The following is a 21,628-nucleotide window of genomic DNA, read 5'->3' as shown; positions in this document are numbered from 1 at the left end:
ACATAATGAAAAAAGGAACCGATTTTTCTATATTAAGCTTCTATCCTTCAACTTTGCTATAAAGACTTAATAGTTTTGGGAGTTCTTTAGAATTTCCTCCTTAGGCAATCATGGCTGCACGAACAAAGAAAGTTTTATTTCTTCCTTGTCCATCTGTATGCCTCTTACGTTGCTGTCTTATGGCATTACCTACAATTTCCAATGAGATGTTGAGTAAGAGTAAGGAGACAGGACATCTTGTTTCCTTATCCTAGGGAGAAAGTACCCAGTGTCTCACCATTACAATCTTAGTAATAGTTTTTTTGTAGATTTTTTTTTTTCCAGTTGAGGAAGTTCCTCTCTATTCCTATTGTGCTCAGTTTTATCGTGAATGGGTGTTGGATTTTATCAAATGCTTCTTGTCCATCAATTGATATGATATGGTTTTCTTCTGTAGCCTGTTGATGTGGCAGGTTACATAAATTGATTTTTTTTTTTTTTTTTTTTTTTGAGACAGTCTTGCTCTGTTGCCCATGCTTAAATGCAGTGGTGCAATCTCAGCTCACTGCAACCTCTGCATTCCAGGTTCTAAGCAATTCTCCTGCCTCAGCCTTCAGAGGAGCTGGGAATACAGGCACACTCTACCACGCCCAGCTTATTTGGTATTTTTAGTAGAGACAGAGTTTTACCACATTGGCCAGGCTGGTCTCCAACTCCTCACATTAGGTGATCAATCCGCCTCAGCATCCCAAAGTGCTGGGATTACAGGCGTAAGCCATCGCATCCGGCCACATTAATTGATTTTCAAACTGTGATCAGCCTTGAGTGGTCATGGCATCTAATTATTTTTATACAATGTTGGATTCTATTTGTATTTTTGCATCTATATTCATGAGTGATATTAGGGTGTGTTTTTTCTTCTTTGCAGGGTCTTCAAATGCTTTTAGGATAAGAGAAAAAGCAACCTTTTAAAAACCTGTTAGGAAGATTCCCTTTGCATCACTTTTCTGAAAGACACTGTGGGGAACTGGTATATTGCTTCCTTAAATGTTGCACAGAAATCACCAATGAAACCAAAAACGTCTGATAATTTATTTTCTTTCTTTCTTTTCTTTTCTCTCCTTTTCTGAAAGCTTTATGGATTCAATTTATTTAATGATATTGGTCTGTTTGAATGGTTTATTTATTCTATGTAAGTCTTGGTAGTTTGTGTATTTCAAGGAATTACCCATTTCACCTAAGTCATGGGTTCAGGAGAAGCCAGGAATAAAGGCATCCTGTACCAAAACTATCTAATTGCATTACAAATGCAAAAAAAATAGTATCAATGAAGGAACCCCTTCAATGCAGGAGGAAGTCTTGACCTTAATTACTTCGGAAAGAGATAGAAGTCTGTGAGACTAAAGGCAAATCTGCACATAAGTACTGTATCTTAGTTGATAAAATTATAAAATTATATTCCACGTGGGTATGATTAACAATTCTGACAGTGCTATACACGTATACAGGGAAAGAATAATGACAATAAATGGAATGCCAGGAGTGGTGGCTCACATCTTTAATCCCAGCACTTTGGGAGGCTGAGGTGGGTGGATTACCTAAGATCAGGAGTTCTAGACCAGCCTGTCAAACATGGCAAAATCTCATCTCTACTAAAAACACAAAAATTGGCTGGGCATGGTGGTAAGCACCTGTAGCCCCAGTCACTTGGGAAGCGGAAGCAGTACAAATACTTGAACTCAGGAGGTGGAGGTTGCCATGAGCTGAGATCACACCACTGCACTCCAACCTGGGTGACAGAGTGAGACTCCACCTCAAAAAAAAAAAAAAAAAAAAAAAAAAAGAAAAAGAAAAAGAAAAAAGAAAGTAAATGGATGATGGATGGTTAGAGCCAGATTTCTTACTGTTGGATATGGTAATTTACAGTGAAGCAAGGGAGGAAAGTTAGAATGATCCATGTAGTAATGAAGAGTTGAAGGTATAAGTACAAACACATGTTTAGCTTAAGAGAGATACAGATGGTTACATGTAGAACTATTTAAAAGTAAGTATATTACATGGATTCTACATGTGCATATTTCCCTGTTCTGTCAGCTGAGATGGCCACACCCTAGCACACCATTAGCCCCTATCTTTGTTTCTAACACCATTCTCAAATAATAGGAACCAGGATTACATGAAGAAATGGTGGCTGATTTCAGAAAGGGAATATATAAGATGAGCCTGGACTATCTTGTAGTGAAAGAAAGAAAGTGCTCTAAAAAACAACAGCAACAAAATTCATAAATCTCCACTTCTTACGTGTGAGTTGTGCAGAGTAACATTGTTCCAATGTGTACAATATGGAAAACAGGAAAAAGATGTAACTTTATAGTGGACAAACTGCATGTTTGCCGAGACATTTAAGGCCAACATCAAAAGTCACAAAACATGGTGACAGTATGCATGCTTGATATGTGACCAAAAAGGTACTTTACCACTGTGGCCTTTTTCCCCAAAACCTATAATCCCGGTCTTATCTTGAGAGAAACATAAGACATTCCAATAAATGGAATTTATATATACCTCACCAGGACTCCTCCAAACTGTCATGGTCATCCAAAACAAGGAAAGTCTGGGAAACCACCATAGCCAAGAGGAGCCTAAAGAGACATAACAACTAAATGTAATATGGTGCCCTGGAAAGGATCCTGGAACAAAGAAGGACATTAGGTAAAAATCAGCAGACCCTAAATAAAAATATGGACTTTAGTCAATAATCATGTACCAATGCTGTTTCAACAGCTGTTGCAAACGTACCATCCTAATATTTAGTAACAGCAGAAACTGGGTAAACGGCAATTCTTTCTACTATCTCCCCAACTTTTCTGTAAGTCATGAACTAAAGTAAATGTTTTAAATAGACAAAGGAGATACATGAATAGCCAATGAGTATGTAAAAAGATGTTCAACATCAGGCCAGGAGCAGTGGCTCTCACCTGTAATCCCAGCACTTTGGGAGGCCAAGGCAGGTGGATCACGAGGTCAGAGTTCAAAACCAGCCTGGCCAACATGGTGAAACTCCATCTCTACCAAAAATACAAAAATTAGCTGGGTGTGGTGGTGGGCACCTGTAATCCCAGCTACTCAGGAGGCTGAGGCAGAGAACTGCTTGAACCCAGGAGACAGAGGATGCAGTGAGCCGAGATTGCACCACTGCACTCCAGCCTGGGCGACACAGCGAGACTCCATCTCAAAAAGAAAAAAAAAGAAAAGATGTTCAACATTATTAGCCATTGGGAAATGCAAAAAACCACAATGAGATAACTCTTTACAACTACTGGATTGGTAAAATAAATAATAATAATAATATTATAATAATATTAATACAAAGTGTTGGCAAACTGGAGAAGCTGGAAAATTCATGCATTGCTGGCAGGATTGTAAAGTATTGTGGCTGCTATGAGAAATAATCGGGTAGTTCCCAAGAAAGCTAAACACAGAGACACCGTACAACCAGCACTCTACTTCTAGGTATATATCTGAAATGAATGAAAATACATGTCCATGTGAAAACGTAGACATGAACAATTACAGCAGAATTATTCATAATAGTCAAGAAGTAGAACTAAAACCAAATGTCCATCCACTGACAAATGGATACATAAAATGTAGTATATCTATACACCATGTTATATGGCCATAAAAAACAAATGAAATATTGATACATGCTACAACATGGATGAACCTTGAATATGTTATGCTAAGAAAAAGAAACCAGGCAGAAAAGGTCACATACAGTTCATTTTTATGAAACATCCAGATTAGGCAAATCTACAAAGACAGAAAATTCAATTTTGGTTGCCAAGGGCTACAGGAAAGGGGAAAGAGAAAGTAATTGCTAACGGATATTGGCTTTGTTTCAGGGATGATGACAATGTTCTAAGAAACACTGTCGGCTGGGCGTGGTGCCTCATGCCTATAATCCCAGCACTTTGGGAGGCCTATGCAGGCAGATCACTTGAGGTCAGGAGTTCCACACCAGCCTGGCCAACATGGTGAAACCCCATCTCTACTAAAAATACAAACAATTAGCTAGGCATAGTGGTGCATGCCTGCAATCCTAGCTACTCGGGAGGCTGAGGCAGGAGAATCGCTTGAACTCAGGAGGTGGAAGTTGCTGTGAGTGGAGATCGCACCACTGCACTCCAGCCTGAGCGACAGAGTAAGATTCTGTCTCAAAAAAACAGTTGTCACCCAGGTATGGTGGCACACATCTGTAATCTCAGCACTTTGGGAGGCTGAGGTGCATGGATAACCTGAGGTCAGGAGTTTGAGACCAGCCTGGCCGACATGGTGAAAATATAAAATCAGCTGGGTGTGGTGGCATGCGCCTGTAATCCCAGCTACTCAGGAGGCTGTGTAATCCCAGCTACTCAGGAGGCTGAGGCAGGAGAATTGGCTTAAACCTGGGAGGCAGAGGTTGCAGTGAGCTGAGACCACGCCACTGCACTCCAGCCTGGGCGACAAAGCAAGACTCCATCTCAAAAAAAGTTAAAAAAAAATTGTCAGGAAGTTTGCATAATCCTGCAAATACACTAACAATGATTGATTTATACACATAAAACTGGTGGAGTACAGTATGTGATTATATCTCATATAATTCTCAAGAAAATTGTTTCTTATATACTTGTTTCATGGTGTATAAATAACACACAACTGATATTATGCATTGTTCTTACAGCCAACCACTTCACTAAACTAACTGATTTTAGTAATTTAAATAACTTCTGTGTAACATTTACTTTTGCTTGTACAGATAATCAAATCGTCTGCACACAAAATGACAATTTGACTTCCCAACCTTTATGTTTTATTATTTTTTTCTTGTCTGTGTAATGGACAGTAGATCCTCTATGAGATTCAGTAAAACTGCCGATAGAAGAGATCCAGCATCTCTCATATAGAAAGTGTGCTGTGATTTTTCAACAAATAGTGTACAAAATGTTTTTGGCCGTTACCTTTATTTTATTTTATTTTATTTTATTTTATTTTATTTTATTTAATTTTATTTTATTTTATTTTATTTTACTTTACTTTTTGAGATGGAATCTTGCTCTGTTGCCAGGCTGGAGCACAGTGGTGCCATCTCGCAATTCTCCTGCCTCAGCCTCACGAGTAGCTGGAACTACAGGCGCGTACCATCATGCCCGCCTAAATTTTTTGTATTTTAGCTGAGACGGGGTTTCACCATGTTGGCCAGGACGGTCTCCATCTCCTTACCTCGTGATCTGCCCATCTCAGCCTCCCAAAGTGCTGGGATTACAGGCGTGAGCCACCACACCCGGCCTGTTACCTTTATTAAAGATTAAGAAGCTGAATTATTAATAGTTGGTAGGCAATTTACAAAACTTTTTATTTGAAGACAATTCTTTTTTATTTTTGAGGCAAGGTCTCACTGTGTCACCCAGGCTGGTGTGAAATGGTGCCATCACAGCTTACTGCAGCCTTGACCTCCTGGGCTCAAGCGATCCTCCCACCTGAGCCTCCCAAGTAGCTGGGACCACAGGCACACACCACCACACCTGGCTAACATCTTTACTTCTTGTAGAGATGGGGTTTCACCATGTTGTTCAGGTTGGTCTCAAACTCCTGAGTTCAAGTGATCCACCCACCTTGGCCTCCCAAAGTGCTGAGATTACAGGCATGTGCCACCGCACCCAGCCTGGACACAATTCTTAAACTGACATGCAGCTCGAAGAAATAATGAGAAGATTCTGTATATCCCTCACACAGTTTTCTCCATGGTAATAATTTGCAGAACTGCAGTTCAATATCAGCCAAGAACTGACATTAATTCATTCAATCAACCTTATTCAGATTTCACAAGTTTCACATGCATTAGTTGCATATATCTAGTTCTATAAATTTTGCCACATGTATAGATTTTTGTGAAAATCACAATGTTGGTGATACAGAACAGTCCCATCACAAGGATCCCACACATGGTAACTACAGCTATCTCCCACCCTCTCTGCCTTCCTAACACTGGCAACCACGAATCTGTTCTCCATCTCTATGCTGTCATTCAAAACTGTTACACAAATAAAATCATGAGGTATTATGATAAACAGCCTAACTGCATTTGTGATAATTGGCTGCTAATAGATTTCAAATCCCACCCATCTCCCCTATTACCCTACATTTGGGCAAGCCAGTAACAAAGCCTAGGTGGTCTCTCCCTCAATGCCCGTAGGAAACTCAAACCAAACAAACTCCATCCTTTCTGTGTGAGCTCACCCTACCCCAAATTCCTAATGACAAGCAGCCATTCTTTCTCCCTTCTTTTTCAATCCACATTTAGACCTGCTTAGGAGGCTTCTCTGGTCTCCCTAGAAACCTGTCTCTATAAGTAGTAAACTCTTTATTACACTCTTGATATCATTATCAGTTTTGATATCTAAACCAAACGTGGTGGGTAGGAGGGTTCATCCCAACTCTATGGGATGGATCAGAGCAAATATGTAAATTTTTGTGATTGGGTTTTTTAAAACTCAGCTTAATCTCTTGAGATTCATCCATAAGGTTATATGTATTGGTCATTCATTCCATTTTAATACCAGGTAATACTTCATGGTATGGACACACCACACATTATTTATCCATTCAAAAACATCTGGATTATTCAGGTTTGGGCTATTACCCATAAAATTGCTATGAAATTTTTTTGATGGAATGTAAGTTTTTATTTCTCAAGTATAAATGTCTAACAGTGCAACTAGTGGTTCACATGCTAAGTTTGTTTTTAGTTTTAAATGGAACTGACAAACTATTTTCTAGAATGACTGTAGCATTTTACATACCATCAAAAATGTACGAACAATTCAATTTCTCTAGATCTTCACCAGCACTTGTATTATCACTTTTATAAGGCAGGTCAAATAAGAGCATGATAAAAACATCTCTCATCATGACGTGTCTGGCTATAAATCTCTTTGCATTTATCCTCCTATGAGTTTGTTGAACTTCTTGGATGAATATATTAGTGTTCTTCAACAAAATGTGGGTGTTTCTGCGAATTCTTCAAAAAACTTTTCTTTCCCTGTCTGTTCTCTCATATTGATACTCCCATTTGTATATGCTGGTGCACCTAATGATATCTATTTCCCAAGGTTTTGTTCATTTTTCATTATTTTACTGGCTTTTCCTCAAATTACACAATATACATTGATCTGTACCAAACAACCCGGTTTCTGCCAACTTAAATGGCAGTGATTATTGTGTTGCCTGTTGATAGTCCCGTGCATGGGTCACATTTTTCCTATTTCTTTGCATATCTCATTTTGTTGTTGTTCTTGAACGGACAACAGGTCCACTCAGTTAACAGTGCTGCGTGACATAACCAAATGGTGGGGTACACAGCTCCAACCTGTCTCCTCACAGAAACGCCAAAAACCAAGAACTACAAAAATCAACCTTGTTAGAACTCTGGAAAACAATTAAAGGTTTACAGTAACCAAGTGAAAGCTAAATCAGGAAAAAGGCAACCTCAAATGGTGGCAAAGTTTTGTGGCATTTTTACTTTACAAGAGATCCTCATTAATATTATGAGCTGATATCTCCTCAGAGATCAGTTGAAGGCCTGAAGACAGAGGGATGACATATATAAATTGCTGAAAGAAAACAACTATCATCTGAGAATTCTCTAGCTGGTAAAACTATCCTTCAAAATGAAAGAGAAATGAAGATAATCCCAGATCAACAAATGCTGAGAGAGTTTGTTGTTACTAGGCCTGCTATACAGGAAACACTAAAGTGAGTCTTTCAAGATGAAATAAAAAGAAATGAGACTCAAATCTAGATGAAAAAATAAAGATTTCCAATAAAGTTAACTATATAGACAAATACAAAAGCCAGAGTCATTGTATGTTTGCTTTGTAACTCCATTTTTTTACTTCCTGCAGGACTTAAATGGATAAGAACTAAATATAAATGCACATTATGGGCACACAATGTATAAAGATGTAATCTGTGACAACAACATAAAGGGGATGAGAAAGGTGCTGGGTAGAAGCAAGGTTTTCATATGATATTGAAGTTACAAGGGAATCAGTTTAAACTAGATTGTCATGAACGTGAAAGTAATCCCCATGGTTAACTACAAAGACAATATCTAAAAAATATACACAAAAGGAAATGAGAAGGGAATAAATATAAAAATCAGGCCAAGCATGGTGGTCTCATGCCTGTAATCCCACCACTTTGGGAGGCCAAAAGGGGTGGATCACATGAGCCCAGGAGTTCAAGACCAGCCTGGCCGACATGGCAAAACTCCATCTCTACTAAAGACACAAAAATTAGCTGGGTGTGGTGGTACGTGCCTGTAGTCCCAGCTACTTGGGAGGCTGAGGCATGAGAATCGCTTGAACCCAGGAGGAGGAGGCTGCAGTGAGCCAAGATCATAACACTGCACTCCGGCCTGGGCAACAGAGCAAGACTTTGGTCTTGGAAAAAAAAAAAAAAGAAACATAAAAAAGGCAGTAATAAAGGGAATATGGGACCAAAGAAAGTATATAACATACAGAAAACAAAAATGCAATATGGCAGAAGTGCTTCCTTGTCAGTGATTACTTTAAATAATTGACTGAACTCACCAATCAGAAGGCAGAGGCTGGCAGAATGGATTTGATTTGATTTGACTGATTTTTTTTTTTTTTTTTTTTTTTTTTTTAAAGACAGGGTCTTGCTCTGTCACCCAGGCTGGAGTGCAGTGGCACAAACATGACTCACTGCAGCCTTGACTTCCTGGGCTCAAGAAATTCTCCTGCCTCAGCCTCCCAAGCAGCTGGAACCACAAGTGCACACCACCACGCCCAACTTTTTTTTTTTTTTTATAGAGACAGAGTCTCACTTTGTAGAGCAGGCTGGTCTCCAACTCCTGGTCTCAAGAGATCCTCCCAAAGTGCTGGGAATCACCTAGCTTCAGAATAGATTTTTTAAAAACATGATCAAACTACACGTTGCCCAAAACAAACTGACTTTAGATCCAAAGACACAAATAAATTAAAACTGAAAGGCTGATAAAAGATATTCCAAGAAAACAGCCACCAAAAGAGAACTGGGGTGGCTATACTAATTACACCCAAAATAGATTAAGTCATAAGCTGTTACAAGAGACAAAGAAGGATACTATATATGAATAAAGGGTCGTTCCATCAATAAGATATAAAAATTGTAACTACAGATGTACCAAACAGCATCTTGAAACATATAAAGCAAACACTGACAGAATGCAAGGGAGAAACTGACAGTTCTTACAGTTAATAGTTTTAGACTGTGGCGGGCATGGTGGATAGCACCTGTAATCCCTGAGGTTTGGGAGGCCAAGTGGATCACTTGATGCCAGGAGTCCAAGACCAGCATGAGCAACATAGTGAGACCGTTTCCACCAAAAAAATAAAAGATAGCTGGGCATAGTGGGCATGGTGGTGTACAGCTGTAGTCCCCTCAGGAGGCTGAGTGGGGAGGATCACTTAAGCCTGGGAGTTCGAGGCTGCAGTGAGTCATAATTGTGCCACTGCACTCCAGCCTGGGCAGCAGAGTGAGACTCTGTCTCTTAAAAAAAAAAAAATACAAATGCAAATGAATAAAATGAATGAATGATGCCTATGAATACAGATACAAAGCTACACACACACACACACGCACACACACATACACAAATACCAGTAAAATATATTTAATGGTATATCAAGAGGACTATACACCATGACCAAGTGAGCAAGGGGGATTTATCCTGGAAATGCCTGTGTTGTTCAACATAAGAAAATCAATGTTTAGAAAAAAAAAAGAAAGAAAGAAAATCAATGCAATATACTTCATTAATAAAACAAGTAAAAAAAGGACATGATTATCGCAGTTGATGCAGGAAAGGCAGTTGACAAAATCCAACCCCCTTTCAGGATAAATACATTCAGAAAACACAAAACAGAATAGAACTTCTTCAACATGATAAAGGGCGTTTATGGAAAATTCACAGCTTGGCCGGGCACGGTGGCTCACGCTTGTATTCCCAGCACTTTGGGAGGTCGAGGCGGGCAGATCACTTGAGGTCAGGAGATCGAGACCATCCTGGCTAACACCGTGAAAACCCGTCTCTACTAAAAACATAAAAAATTAGCCGGGCGTGGTGGCGGGCGCCTGTACTCCCAGGTACTCGGGAGGACTGAGGCAGGAGAAAGGTGTGAACCTGGGAGATGGAGCTTGCAGTAAGCTGAGATCATGCCACTGCATTCCAGACTGGACAAAAGAGCGAGACTCCGTCTCAAAAAAAAAAAAAAAAAAAAAAAAAGAAAATTCACAGCTTTACATCATATTCACTGATGAAAGAAAGCTTTCCTCTTAACATCAGGAAGAAGACAAAAATACCCACTTTTGCTAGTGCTATTTAACACTGCAGTAGAAGTTCCAGCCAAGCAAGAAAAAGAAAGAAAGGCATCCATCGCAAAGGAAGATGTAAAACTATGTCTACTCAAGTACAGGTGATACAATCCTAAAGATAGATTATAAAGAATCTACAAGAAAGATACTATAGCTAATGAATGAATTCTGCAAAGTTGCAGGATACATCAACACACAAAAATCAGTTGTGTTGCTACACACCTGCAAAGAACAATCTGAAAAGAAAATTAAGATAACAATTCTATCTATAGCACCATCTAAAATAAAATACTATCTAGAAATAAAGTTAACCAAGAAGGTGCAGACTTGTACACTGAAAACTACAAAATACTGATGAAAAATATTAAAGAAGGCATAAATAAAGGAAACAGTATCTCATGTTGATAGTCTGAGAGATGTCATATTGTTAAAAGGACAATACCATCCAAAATGATCTACAGATTTAACACAGTCCCTATCAAAATTCCATCAGCATTTTTACCAAAATAAACAGCTGATTCTTAAAGTCACATGGAATTATAAGGGCCCTGAACAGCCAAAACGATTTTTAAAAACAAGAACAAAGTCAGAGGGCTCAAAATGTCCAATTTCACAACTTATTAGAAAGCTACAGTAATCCAAACAGTGTGGTCATGGCATAGGTATAGACATACAGACAAACAGAATACAAGTGAGAGCCCAAAAATACACTACCTATGGCCAACTGATTTTTGACAAGGGTGTCTATTCTATTCACTGGGAGAAAGAAAAGCCTTTTCTTTCAGTTGATGCAGGCCAAATATTGTCACGCTACTGACATGATTTATTCACAACAGTCATACTCACAGAGACAAAATACATTAGAGGTTGCCACAGACTGGTGGGAAGGGGGAACGAGTAGTTACTGCTTAATGGCAATAGAGTTTCTGCTAGGAATGATGACAAATGACCAAAAAATGATGCCAGGTCAACTGGATTTCCACATGAAAATAAAGTTAGAAAATAAAGTTAGATCCCTACTTTGACTATATACAAAAATGAACTGAACATAAGAGCTAAAACAATAAAATGTTTAGAAGAAATGTTTAGAAGAAAACATAAGGAAAACTTTGGGTTTAGTGATGGATTCTTACCAATAACATAAAATACATGAGCAACACAAGAAAAAGTAGGTAAGGCTGGGTGTGGTGGCTCACGCCTGTAATCCCAGCACTTTGGGAAGTCAAAGCAGGTGGATCACCTGAGGTCAGGAGTTCAAGACAAGGCTGGCCAACAAGGTGAAACCCCGTCTCTACTAAAACCACAAAAACTAGCTGGGTGTGATGGCATGCGCCTATAGTCCCAGCTACTCAGGAAGCTAAGGGAGGAGAATCACTTGAACACAGGAGGCAGAGGTTGTGGTGAGCCAAGATAGCGCCACTGCACTCTAGCCTAGGTGACAGGGTGAGACACTGTCTCAAAAACAAGTGTCTGTGTATATATACACATTTAAAATAATTCAGTGGTACCCCAAAAAGCTAAAATACACTTTGATAAAACAAATCTACTCCTAGGTTTATATCCAATAAAACTGAAAACAGGAACTTGAGCAGATATGCCAGTGTTCACTGAAGCATTATTCACAACAGCCAAAAGGTGTATGACCCAAGTGTACATCAACAGATGAATGGATTAAACAGCCAGAAAAGAAAGTCTTGATACTTGTTACAATACAGATGAAAGCTGAAAGCATCATGCTAAGTGAAATAAGACAAGACACAAAAAGCCACATGTTGTCACACTACTGACATGAAATATTCACAACAGTCAAAACTCACAGAAACAAACTAGATAAGAGGTTACCATAGGCTGGTGGGAGGGAGGAATGAGTAGTTACTGCTTAATGGCAATAGAGCTTCTGTTTGCAGTAATGAAAATGTTTTCGAAATTATGATAATGGCTATACAACATTGTGATTATAATGCCACTGGACTGTACATTTAAAAATTGTTAAAATGGCAAATTTCATGTTATATATATTCTACCACACATAAAACAAGATATTGTTAAAATGCTTCAACATCTTTTGCTGAATACCTGACTGAATTTCTTCTGCATTTTTGTCAACAGTCTGTCAAATGTCTTAGCTTCAACTGCTATAACAAAATACCATAGACTGTGTGGCTCAAACAACAGAAGTTCATTTCCTCATGGTTCCAAATGCTGGAAGTCTGAGATCAGGATGCCAGCATGGCCAGGACCTGGTGAGGGCCTCTTCCCAGCTTGCAGACGGCCACTGCATGCTCACATTGCCTTTCCTCCGTGCACATGGACAGTGAGCAAGCTCTCACTTCCTCTTCCTGTAAGCCACTAACCTCATCGTGAGGGCCCCACACTCATAACCTAATCTAACCCTAATTACCTCCCAAGGGCTCCACATCTCCAAACACCACCACACTGGGGGTGAGGGCTCCAACTACATGAACATATAGTCTGTAACAGCATAATCAGTGTTGAGGTTTTCTATTCCATTGTTCTATGTGTATGTTCTACTAATGTGTATATTCTACTAACATCCTGTCCTCTTACTTATTATAGCCACTAATATATACATACAGTAGTCACTCCTTATCCAAGGGGGATACATTCCAAGACACCCAGTGGAAGCCTGAAACCTCAGACAGTATTGAGCCCTATAAATACTATGTTTTTTCCTAAATATACAAACCTATGATAAACTTTAATTTATAAATTAGGGACAGGGAGAGATTAACAACATCATAAAATAGAAAAGTTACAACAATATGCTAGCATCACTACTCTTGCACTTTAGGGCCATTATTAAGTAAAATAAGGGTTACTTGAACACATATCATGAGAGTAAATAATCAAGACAGTTATTAAGTAATTAATTCATGGGTAGCATACACAGCCTGGGTATGCTGGACACAGGGTTGACTCATGTCCTGGGACAGGACAGTGCAAAATTTCATCATGCTACTCACAACAGTGTGCAATTTAAAACTTAGGAATTTTTTATTTCTGAAGTTTCCTATTTAATATTTTTGAACCAGAGTTGACCTCAGGTAACTGAAACTGCAGAAAGCAAAACCACAGAAAAGGGGAGATTAATGTAATAAGCCTTAACATTGGATACAATAATTCCTCCTATTATACTTTTTCTCAAAACTTCTAAGAAAAATTTTCTCAAAATTGTTTAATTTATATATGTAGTTCCTTTGACTGTTTATGCAAATTTTGGAATAAGCTTAAAGCTGAGAAAAACCTTACTGGAATCTTGACAGGAACGCCATTAAACCTACAGATGTGGCTGGGTGCGGTGGCTCACGTCTGTAATCCCAGCACTTTGGGAGGCCGAGGTGGGCGGATCATGAGGTCAAGAGATCGAGACCATCCTGCTAACACTGTGAAACCCCGTCCCTACTAAAAATACAAAAAATTAGCCGGGCGTGGTGGCGGACTGCCTGTAGTCCCAGCTACTGGGACTGCAGGAGAATGGCATTAACCCAGGAGGTAGAACTTGCAGTGAGCCGAGATCAGGCCACTGAGTGAGTCTCACAGAGTGAGACTCTATCTCAAAAAAAACAAACAAATAAACAAACAAAAAAACCTACAGATCAATTTGGAGAGAACTAGCATACTTATCGAGTTTTCCAGTCTATCAAGAGACCATGTGTCTTCATTTATTTCAGTATTCTTTTATTTCTTTCATCACCATTTTGTAATTTTCAGCACAGAAGTCCTATACATATTTTGTTCAATTTATACCAAAGCATTTAATTTTCTATACAATAAGTGGTATTATGTTTTAATTTAGATTTGCATATGTTCATTGTTAGTGGAGATAAATTGATAATGTGTTCATCTTGGACACTGAAACTTTTTGGAAACCATTCATTCATTCTAGAAGGTCTTCATTTTCTTTTCTTTTTTTTTTTGTTTTTGTTTTTGTTTTTGAGACAGAGTTTCGCTCTTGTTGCCCAGGCTGGCATGCAATGGCGTGATCTCGGCTCATCGCAACCTCTGCCTCCCAGGTTCAAGCGATTCTCCTGCCTCCCGAGTAGCTGGGATTACTGCTATGCGCCACCACACCCAGCTAATTTTGTATTTTTAGTAGAGATGGGGTTTCTCCATATTGGTCAGGCTGCTCTTGAACTCCCAGCCCCAGGTGATCTACCCACCTCGGCCTCACAAAGTACTGGGATTATAGGCATGAGCCATGGCGGCTGGCCTGAGGTTTTTATTTTCTAAGATTCCTTGTAATATTCTACATATACAATCATGTCGTATGTAAATATAAAGTTTTATTTCTTCTCTATGCATATGCCTTCTATTTCATTTTCTTGCCTCATTGTGCTTGATAGAAGTTACAATACTGCAATGAATAAGAGTGGCAAGAGCAAACATCCTTGCCTTGTTCCCAATTTTACAGGGAAAGCATTCATCTTACCAGCAAATACATTTGCTATAGATATTTTGTACATGTTCATTTAACAAACTGAGGAAGATCCTCTTAATGTCTTGTATGGAGAGTTTTTATCATGGATGGATATTGCATTTTGTCAAATGTTTTCTCTACATTAACTAAGGTTATATAATTTTTCTTCTTTAGCCTATGGTAGGTTAATTACACTGATTGATTTCTGAATGTTGAACCAGTCTTGCTTACATAACTCAAGCAAATCCCACTTGGTTATGGTGTATACTTTTTACGTGCCTCTTTTCTGTTTGCTAATATTTTGTTAAAGATTTTCGCTACTAAATTTATGGGAGGTATAGGTCTGTAGTTTTATTATTTTTGTACTGTCTATATGGTTTTGACATCAAAATAATTTTTTAAATGTGTTAAGAAATGTTCCCACTTGGCTGGGCACAGTGGCTCACGCTTGTAATCCCAGCACTTTGGGAGGCCGATGTGGGTGGACCACGAGGTCAGGAGTTCAGGACCAGCCTGGCCAATATGGTGGAACCTCGTCTTTACTAAAAATACAAAAATTAGCCGAGCATGGTGGCATGCGCCTATAGTCCCAGCTACTCAGGAGGCTGAAGCAGGAGAAGCGCTTGAACCCAGAAGGCAGAGATTGCAGTGAGCCAAGATTGCACCACTGCACTCCAGCCTGGGTAACAGAGCAAGACTCTGTCTCAATAAATAAGTAAACAAACAAACAAACAAATAAATAAATAAATAAATAAATAAATAAATAAAATAAAATAAAATAATGTTCCCGTTTCTATTTTCTGAGGACATTGTGTAAAATCATCATTAATTCTTGTGTAAATGTTTGCTAGAATTCTCTAGTGAGGACTACAACTCTCTTGTACTCGGAAATTGTTTTTTTGGAGGTTTTCATTTAAAATTTAAATTATTTGATTCAAATTATGTCAACCTTTATGAATACCTATGCGTCATTCAAATTACCTATATCACCCTGATTTGAGTTATAATAGTCTGTGGTTTCTGAAGAACTGATACATTTCTTCCATGTTGTCATTTTGTTTTGTTTTGTTTTGCTTTGCTTTTTCGAGACAGAGTTTTGCTCTATTGCCCAGGCTAGAACTCAATGGCGCAATCTCAGCTCACTGCAACCTCCCACTCCCTGGGTTCAAGCCATTCTCCTACCTCCGCCTCCTGAGTAGATGGGATTACAGGCATGCGCCACCACGCCAGGCTAATTTTTGTATTTTTAGTAGAGATGGAGTTTCACCATGTTGGCCAGGGTGTTCAGGAACTCTTGACCTCAGGTGATCCACCCGCCTTGACCTCCCAAAGTGCTGGGATAACAGGCATGAGCCACCACACCTGGCCTATGTTGTCATATTTATGAGCATAAAGTTGTTGACAAGATTCCCTTATTATACTATTAAATGGATGGTGGAGTGATATTCCGTTTCATTCCAGATATTGATGATTTGTCATCTCATTTTATATTTTTAATCAATATTGCTAGACGCTTATCAATTTTATTGATTTTTTTTCCAAAGAACCCTCTTTTCACTAGTTTTCTCTACTTTTTCCTATTTTCAATTTTACTGATTTCTGCTTCCAGTGTTATTTTCTTCCCTCTACTTAACAGAGGTTTTATTTTGCTCTTTGCTAGTTTCTTAAGGTAGAAAGTCAAGTATGGGTTTGTGACCTATCATCCTCTCTAATGTTAGCATTTAGTGCTATATATTTCTCTACCAGCACTGCTTTAGCTACCTCCCACATATATTGATATGGTATGGTCTCATTTTCATTAAGTCTATGCGCTTCTACTACTGAATTTGAGGACTCTTCTTCACTCCAGACTTTATTTAGAAGTCTGAGGTTTAATTTCTAAATGACTAGATATTTTCCTATTGTCATTCTATTACTGATTTGTAGTTTGGTTTCATTATGGCCAGAAAACATACATACTCAGAATGATTTCAATTATTTTAAATCTGTCAAGGCTTATTTATGGCCCAGGATATGATCTATCTTTCTGAATATTCCATGGACACTTCAGAAAAAAATTGTATTTTGCTATTGTTGGGCACTATTCTTTTTCCTTTTTTTTTTTTTTTTTGAGACAGAGTCTCACTCTGCAACCCAAGCTAGAGTGTAGTAGCACAATCTCGGCTCACTGGAATCTTCGCCTCCCAGTTCAAGCGATTCTTGTGCCTCAGCTTCCTAAGTAGCTGGAACTACAGGCATGCGCCACCACGCCTGGCTAATTTTGGTATTTTTAGGAGAGACAGGATTTCACCATGTTATCCAGGCTACTCTTGAACTCTTGACCTCAAGCAACATGCCCACCTCAGCTTCCCAAAGTGTTGGAATTACAGGTGTGGGCCACCGCACCCAGCCCTGTTGAGCACTGTTCTACAATGTTGCTTCAGTCCTGTTGGTTGATGTTGCTGTCCTGTTCTTCTATATTTGCCAGTAATCATGGCTAGTAATTCTACCAACTGCTAAGGGTGAAGTGATGAATTTTCCAACTACAGTTAAAAATGTGCTTTTCTCTTTTCAGCTCAATCAGTTTTGTTTTATGTACTTTAAGGTTTGCTAGAGACACATTTAGGATCATTGCATTTTTGTTGGATTGATCCTTTTGTCATTACATAATGTTCTTTTTGTCTAATAATTTTCTTTGCTCTGGAGTCTACTGTATTTGATAATAATAGTGACACTCTTTGTTTTGATTAATGTTTGTACAGTTTATCTTTTTATATACTTTATCAACCTATGTTGTTCACTATGTTACGAGTTTCCTAAGAAAACATTTTTAGGATGGGTGGAGGAAGATGGTGGAATAGAAAACGCCACCGATCATACCCACTCTCCTGCAGGAAGACTAAGATTGGCAACTATACACAAAAGAAGCAGTTTTACGGGAACTAAAAGTCAGGTGAGCACTTACAGACCATGGTTTTCACTTCATGTGGCTAAAAGAGAACAGTTTGGAAGTTCCTAAAATAACTATAAATAGAGCTATCAAATGATCCAGCAATCCCACTCCTAGGTATATACCCAAAAGAAAAGAAATCAGTACATTAATGAGATATCTCCGCTCCCATGTTTACTGCAGCACTATTCACAAGAGCTAAGATTTGGAATCAACCCAAGTGTACATTCACAGATAAAGAAAATGTAATACATATACACAATGGAGTACCATTCAGCCATAAAAAATGAGAGCTCCTGTCATATGCAACAACCTAGACGGAAATGGAGGCACAGAATATTAAATTTTGCATGTTATCACTTATTTGTGAAAGCTAAAAATTAAAACAACTGAACTCATGGAGATGAGGTAGAAAGTAAAGGGACGGTTACCAGAGGCTGGGAAAGATAGTGGGGTGGGGTGGGGGGAAGGTGAGGATAGTTAAAGGGTACAAAAAAAATAGAAAGAATGAATAAGACCTAGTATTTGCTAGCGCAACAGGGTGACTATAGTCAAAAATAATTTAATTGTACATTTTAAAGTGACTAAAAGAGTATAACTGGATTGTTTATAACACAAAAGATAAATACTTGTGGGAATAGATACCCAGTTTACCCTAATGTGATTATTAGACATTGTGTGCCTGTATCAAAACACCTCCTGTACCCCAAAAATATATACACCTACTATGTACTCAAAAAATTAAATATTTTAGAATCATGTTTTATGTTTTTTCCATTCTGCCAATTTATATTTTAATTAGTGTACTTTTTACATTTAAGGTAAATATTGCTCTGTTAGGCTGCAATTTGTTTTGTTTTCTGTTTTCTATAAATATTTTTTATGGAATATAAATATTCCTAAATTTTAGATTCCGTCTTGGTTTATTTACAGTGTTTTTAAGTGTACCACATTTTATAGTTTTCTCACTAGTTGTTCCAGGTATAAAAATGTACATATGTAACTTATCACACTCTGTCAGGCATTTTACCACTTCAAGTGAAATGTACCAAGTTTCATTCCACTTAGGCCCCTTTACCCTCCCCACTTTTAAAATATAATTGTCTTAAGTGTTTTCCCTACATACAGAGCATTTTACTCCAACCATCAAAAATGATTCTAGAAACTCATGAGAAAAATATATTTATCCCCATTTTTGCCAACCTCCAATCTTCTTTCTTTCCTGCATTCCAAGCCTTCTTTTGTTATTTCCTATTTAGAGAACTTTTAGCCAATTTTTAAAGGTAGGTTTGCTAGCAACATTTTCTCTTAGCTTCCCTGTCTAATAATGCCTTTAGTGCCCCTTTATTCATGAATATAGTTTCAAAAGATACAGAATTTTTACTTGATAGTGCTTCTCTTTCAGTTCTTGAGAAAATATACTACTTCCTTCCAGCCACCACAGTTTCAGAAGAGAAACCCACCGTCATTCCCTGTAGGGAATGTGTTGCTTCTCCCTGGCTACCTTGAAAATGTTTTTTGTCTTTAGTTTTCAAAGATTTAATTACAGTGTGAGTTTGCCATGGACTTAACTTATTTGATGTTACTTCAGACTCGGAAATGTGTAGTTTTATATCTTTTGCTAAATTTGAGAAGGTCCAGCCGTTACTTCTTCAAATACTTTAAACACCTCTTTCCCTTCTTTCTGATGTTACAAATGTTAGTTCTTATGTTATTGCCCCACTTTCCAAATACTGAGAATCAAACCTCATCCCATTCCCTCCTGCCTTCTGGCTTTGTCTAAGCTACCACAATCACTCATAAGGAAAACTACCACAGGCCTTTAATGAGCTCTCTATGCCCTATGCCCTGCCCAACATTTTCTCTATACAGGTGAGAAACATCTTATAGAAATATAAATCAGATGTTGCTCATCTGCTGAAAATCTACCACTAAATTAAAAATAAAATTAACTGAGTAAGGCTTATGATAGGCTCACCTTTGGACTCTAGCTGCTTCCCTCACCTCACCTCCTGCCCTTCTTCCAATCAACTCCTCCCTTCAGTCTCTGTGACTTTTTGGTTATTCCTGAAAACCACCAAGCACATTCCTGTCCAAGGCTAGCAGCTACTATTACGCCTGCTAAAAAGGAGCAGAATCCTCATGGCTCACATAGTCATTTCATTCAAGTTTCTGCTCTAATGTTGACCTCATTAAGGTTTCCCCTGACTGTTCCTTAAAGTACCACATTCAGCCAATCTAACTTGCTGTAATTTCTTTCATAGTCTTCAAAACCACAGAACACTTAATACACATAAACATATAAGTATATATACTTAGAGACATAATTTTTTTACATACATATTTATTTACTTATTTTTGAGACAGAGTCTCGCTCTGTCACCCAGGCTGGAGTGCAGTGGCACAATCTCAGCTCACTGCAACCTCTGCCTCCCGGGTTCAAGTGATTCTCCTGCCTCGGCCTCCAAAGTAGCTGGGATTACAAGCACCTGCCACCATGCCCAGGTAATTTTGTATTTTTAGTACAGATGGGGTTTCATTATGTTGGTCAGGCTGTTCTCGAACTCCTGACCTCAAGTGATCTGCCCACCTCGACCTATGCTGGGATTATAGGTGTGAGCTACCACACCCAGACCAGCCTAATTTTTTTCATTGTCCTCAGCACACAGCAAGTACTCAAAACTTATTTGCTGAGATTAAAAATGAGTGTATAAAAAATTATGACCACAGAATAAACACAAAACAATGGAGGTTAAGATGGGATACTGAAAGTGCTTTGAGAAAAATAACCAAAAATAGTAAAGTTGAGGTGGGCAAAGACTGAACTATTGGCAGGTGTAAGAATAGTAAACATTCAAAAAATGATTCAAAAAGAATAAATTTTTTGTGAGTAGTATCTGGAGGTTTGATTTAGGAATCAGTATTCTCCATCACTTCCAGAAGTTAGGACCCCTATGGAAATGTTCTTGAAAAATGTTCCAAAGTTGCCAATCCCTGAATTAACTACTGGGAAACAACAAATCCCCTGATGTGACTCTGTGCAGTACATATTAACTCACCTGGAAACCTCTGGCTTGGGAATTCTTCCTCCAGTCTCCATGGCTCTTCTCCTTGTTCCAGCCTGAAGATCACCTCTGGTTTGTGAACACAATACCCTGTAAACAGGAAATAATTCAGCATTTGGACCAAGCAGTCTAGAACTCAGGCCTCTGAAGCAGGAAGAAGCTTCTGGGGCTGCTTCAAGTTGCCAGGGGAACATTTTCACTGGAGAGGTGAACACAAGTATCTTCTGGTGCTCAAAGGTGATCAATCAACACTGACTCCTGAAGCCTAACCTTAAATATCATTAAACTATACAGACTGCCCATATGCTTCACAATCAAAAGAATAAACAAATGCTATTTAGAATGATACAGTGAACAGACCTTACCCACTGAGACAAGGTTGCTGCAGTTCTCCAGCATCACATCTCTATACAGAGCCCTCTGACTAGGGTCCAGGTGCTGCCACTCCTCCTGGGTGAAGCCCACAGTCACATCTTTAAATGATACTGATCCCTGGAACTTCTGTTCTACCTGAAATGTTCAGAATTAGGTGGCATGAAAAAAGAACTATGGGCTAATCCTTACCATGATTATTATTCACAGAGTATTTGTTTTGCTTTATACTTTTAGGGAAAAAAGATCATAACAGAAACATTCTGCCATTAATGCATTAAGATATTAATTCACGTACAAAAAAAATCAAGTTCCTACAATGTACCTGGAACTATCATCACTGCTGAAAATACTAAGATTAATAAAAATCTTCCTGTGTTCAGAGAACACACAGAATGGTAAGAAAATATATGTGATAATATGTTA

At 38.5% G+C, this 21,628-nt stretch overlaps 1 pseudogene across 1 annotated transcript in view; it reads right to left on the bottom strand.

Moving 5' to 3' along the window:
• LOC104670535 overlaps positions 1-21,313 on the bottom strand; it is a 41,480-nt pseudogene extending 20,167 nt beyond the window's left edge. Inside the window, exons 1-2 of the transcript XR_004060137.1 lie at positions 21,196-21,313; positions 20,825-20,920 (exon numbers count right to left, since the gene is read on the bottom strand). The product of XR_004060137.1 is annotated as a zinc finger protein 33A-like (transcript). The remainder of the gene's footprint in view (positions 1-20,824; positions 20,921-21,195) is intronic.
• Positions 21,314-21,628: the final 315 nt, after the last annotated feature.

The sequence above is a fragment of the Rhinopithecus roxellana genome, chromosome 11, assembly GCF_007565055.1.
Source record: "Rhinopithecus roxellana isolate Shanxi Qingling chromosome 11, ASM756505v1, whole genome shotgun sequence".
Lineage (NCBI taxonomy): Eukaryota > Metazoa > Chordata > Mammalia > Primates > Cercopithecidae > Rhinopithecus > Rhinopithecus roxellana.
This window is presented reverse-complemented; position numbering and strand designations above follow the sequence as displayed.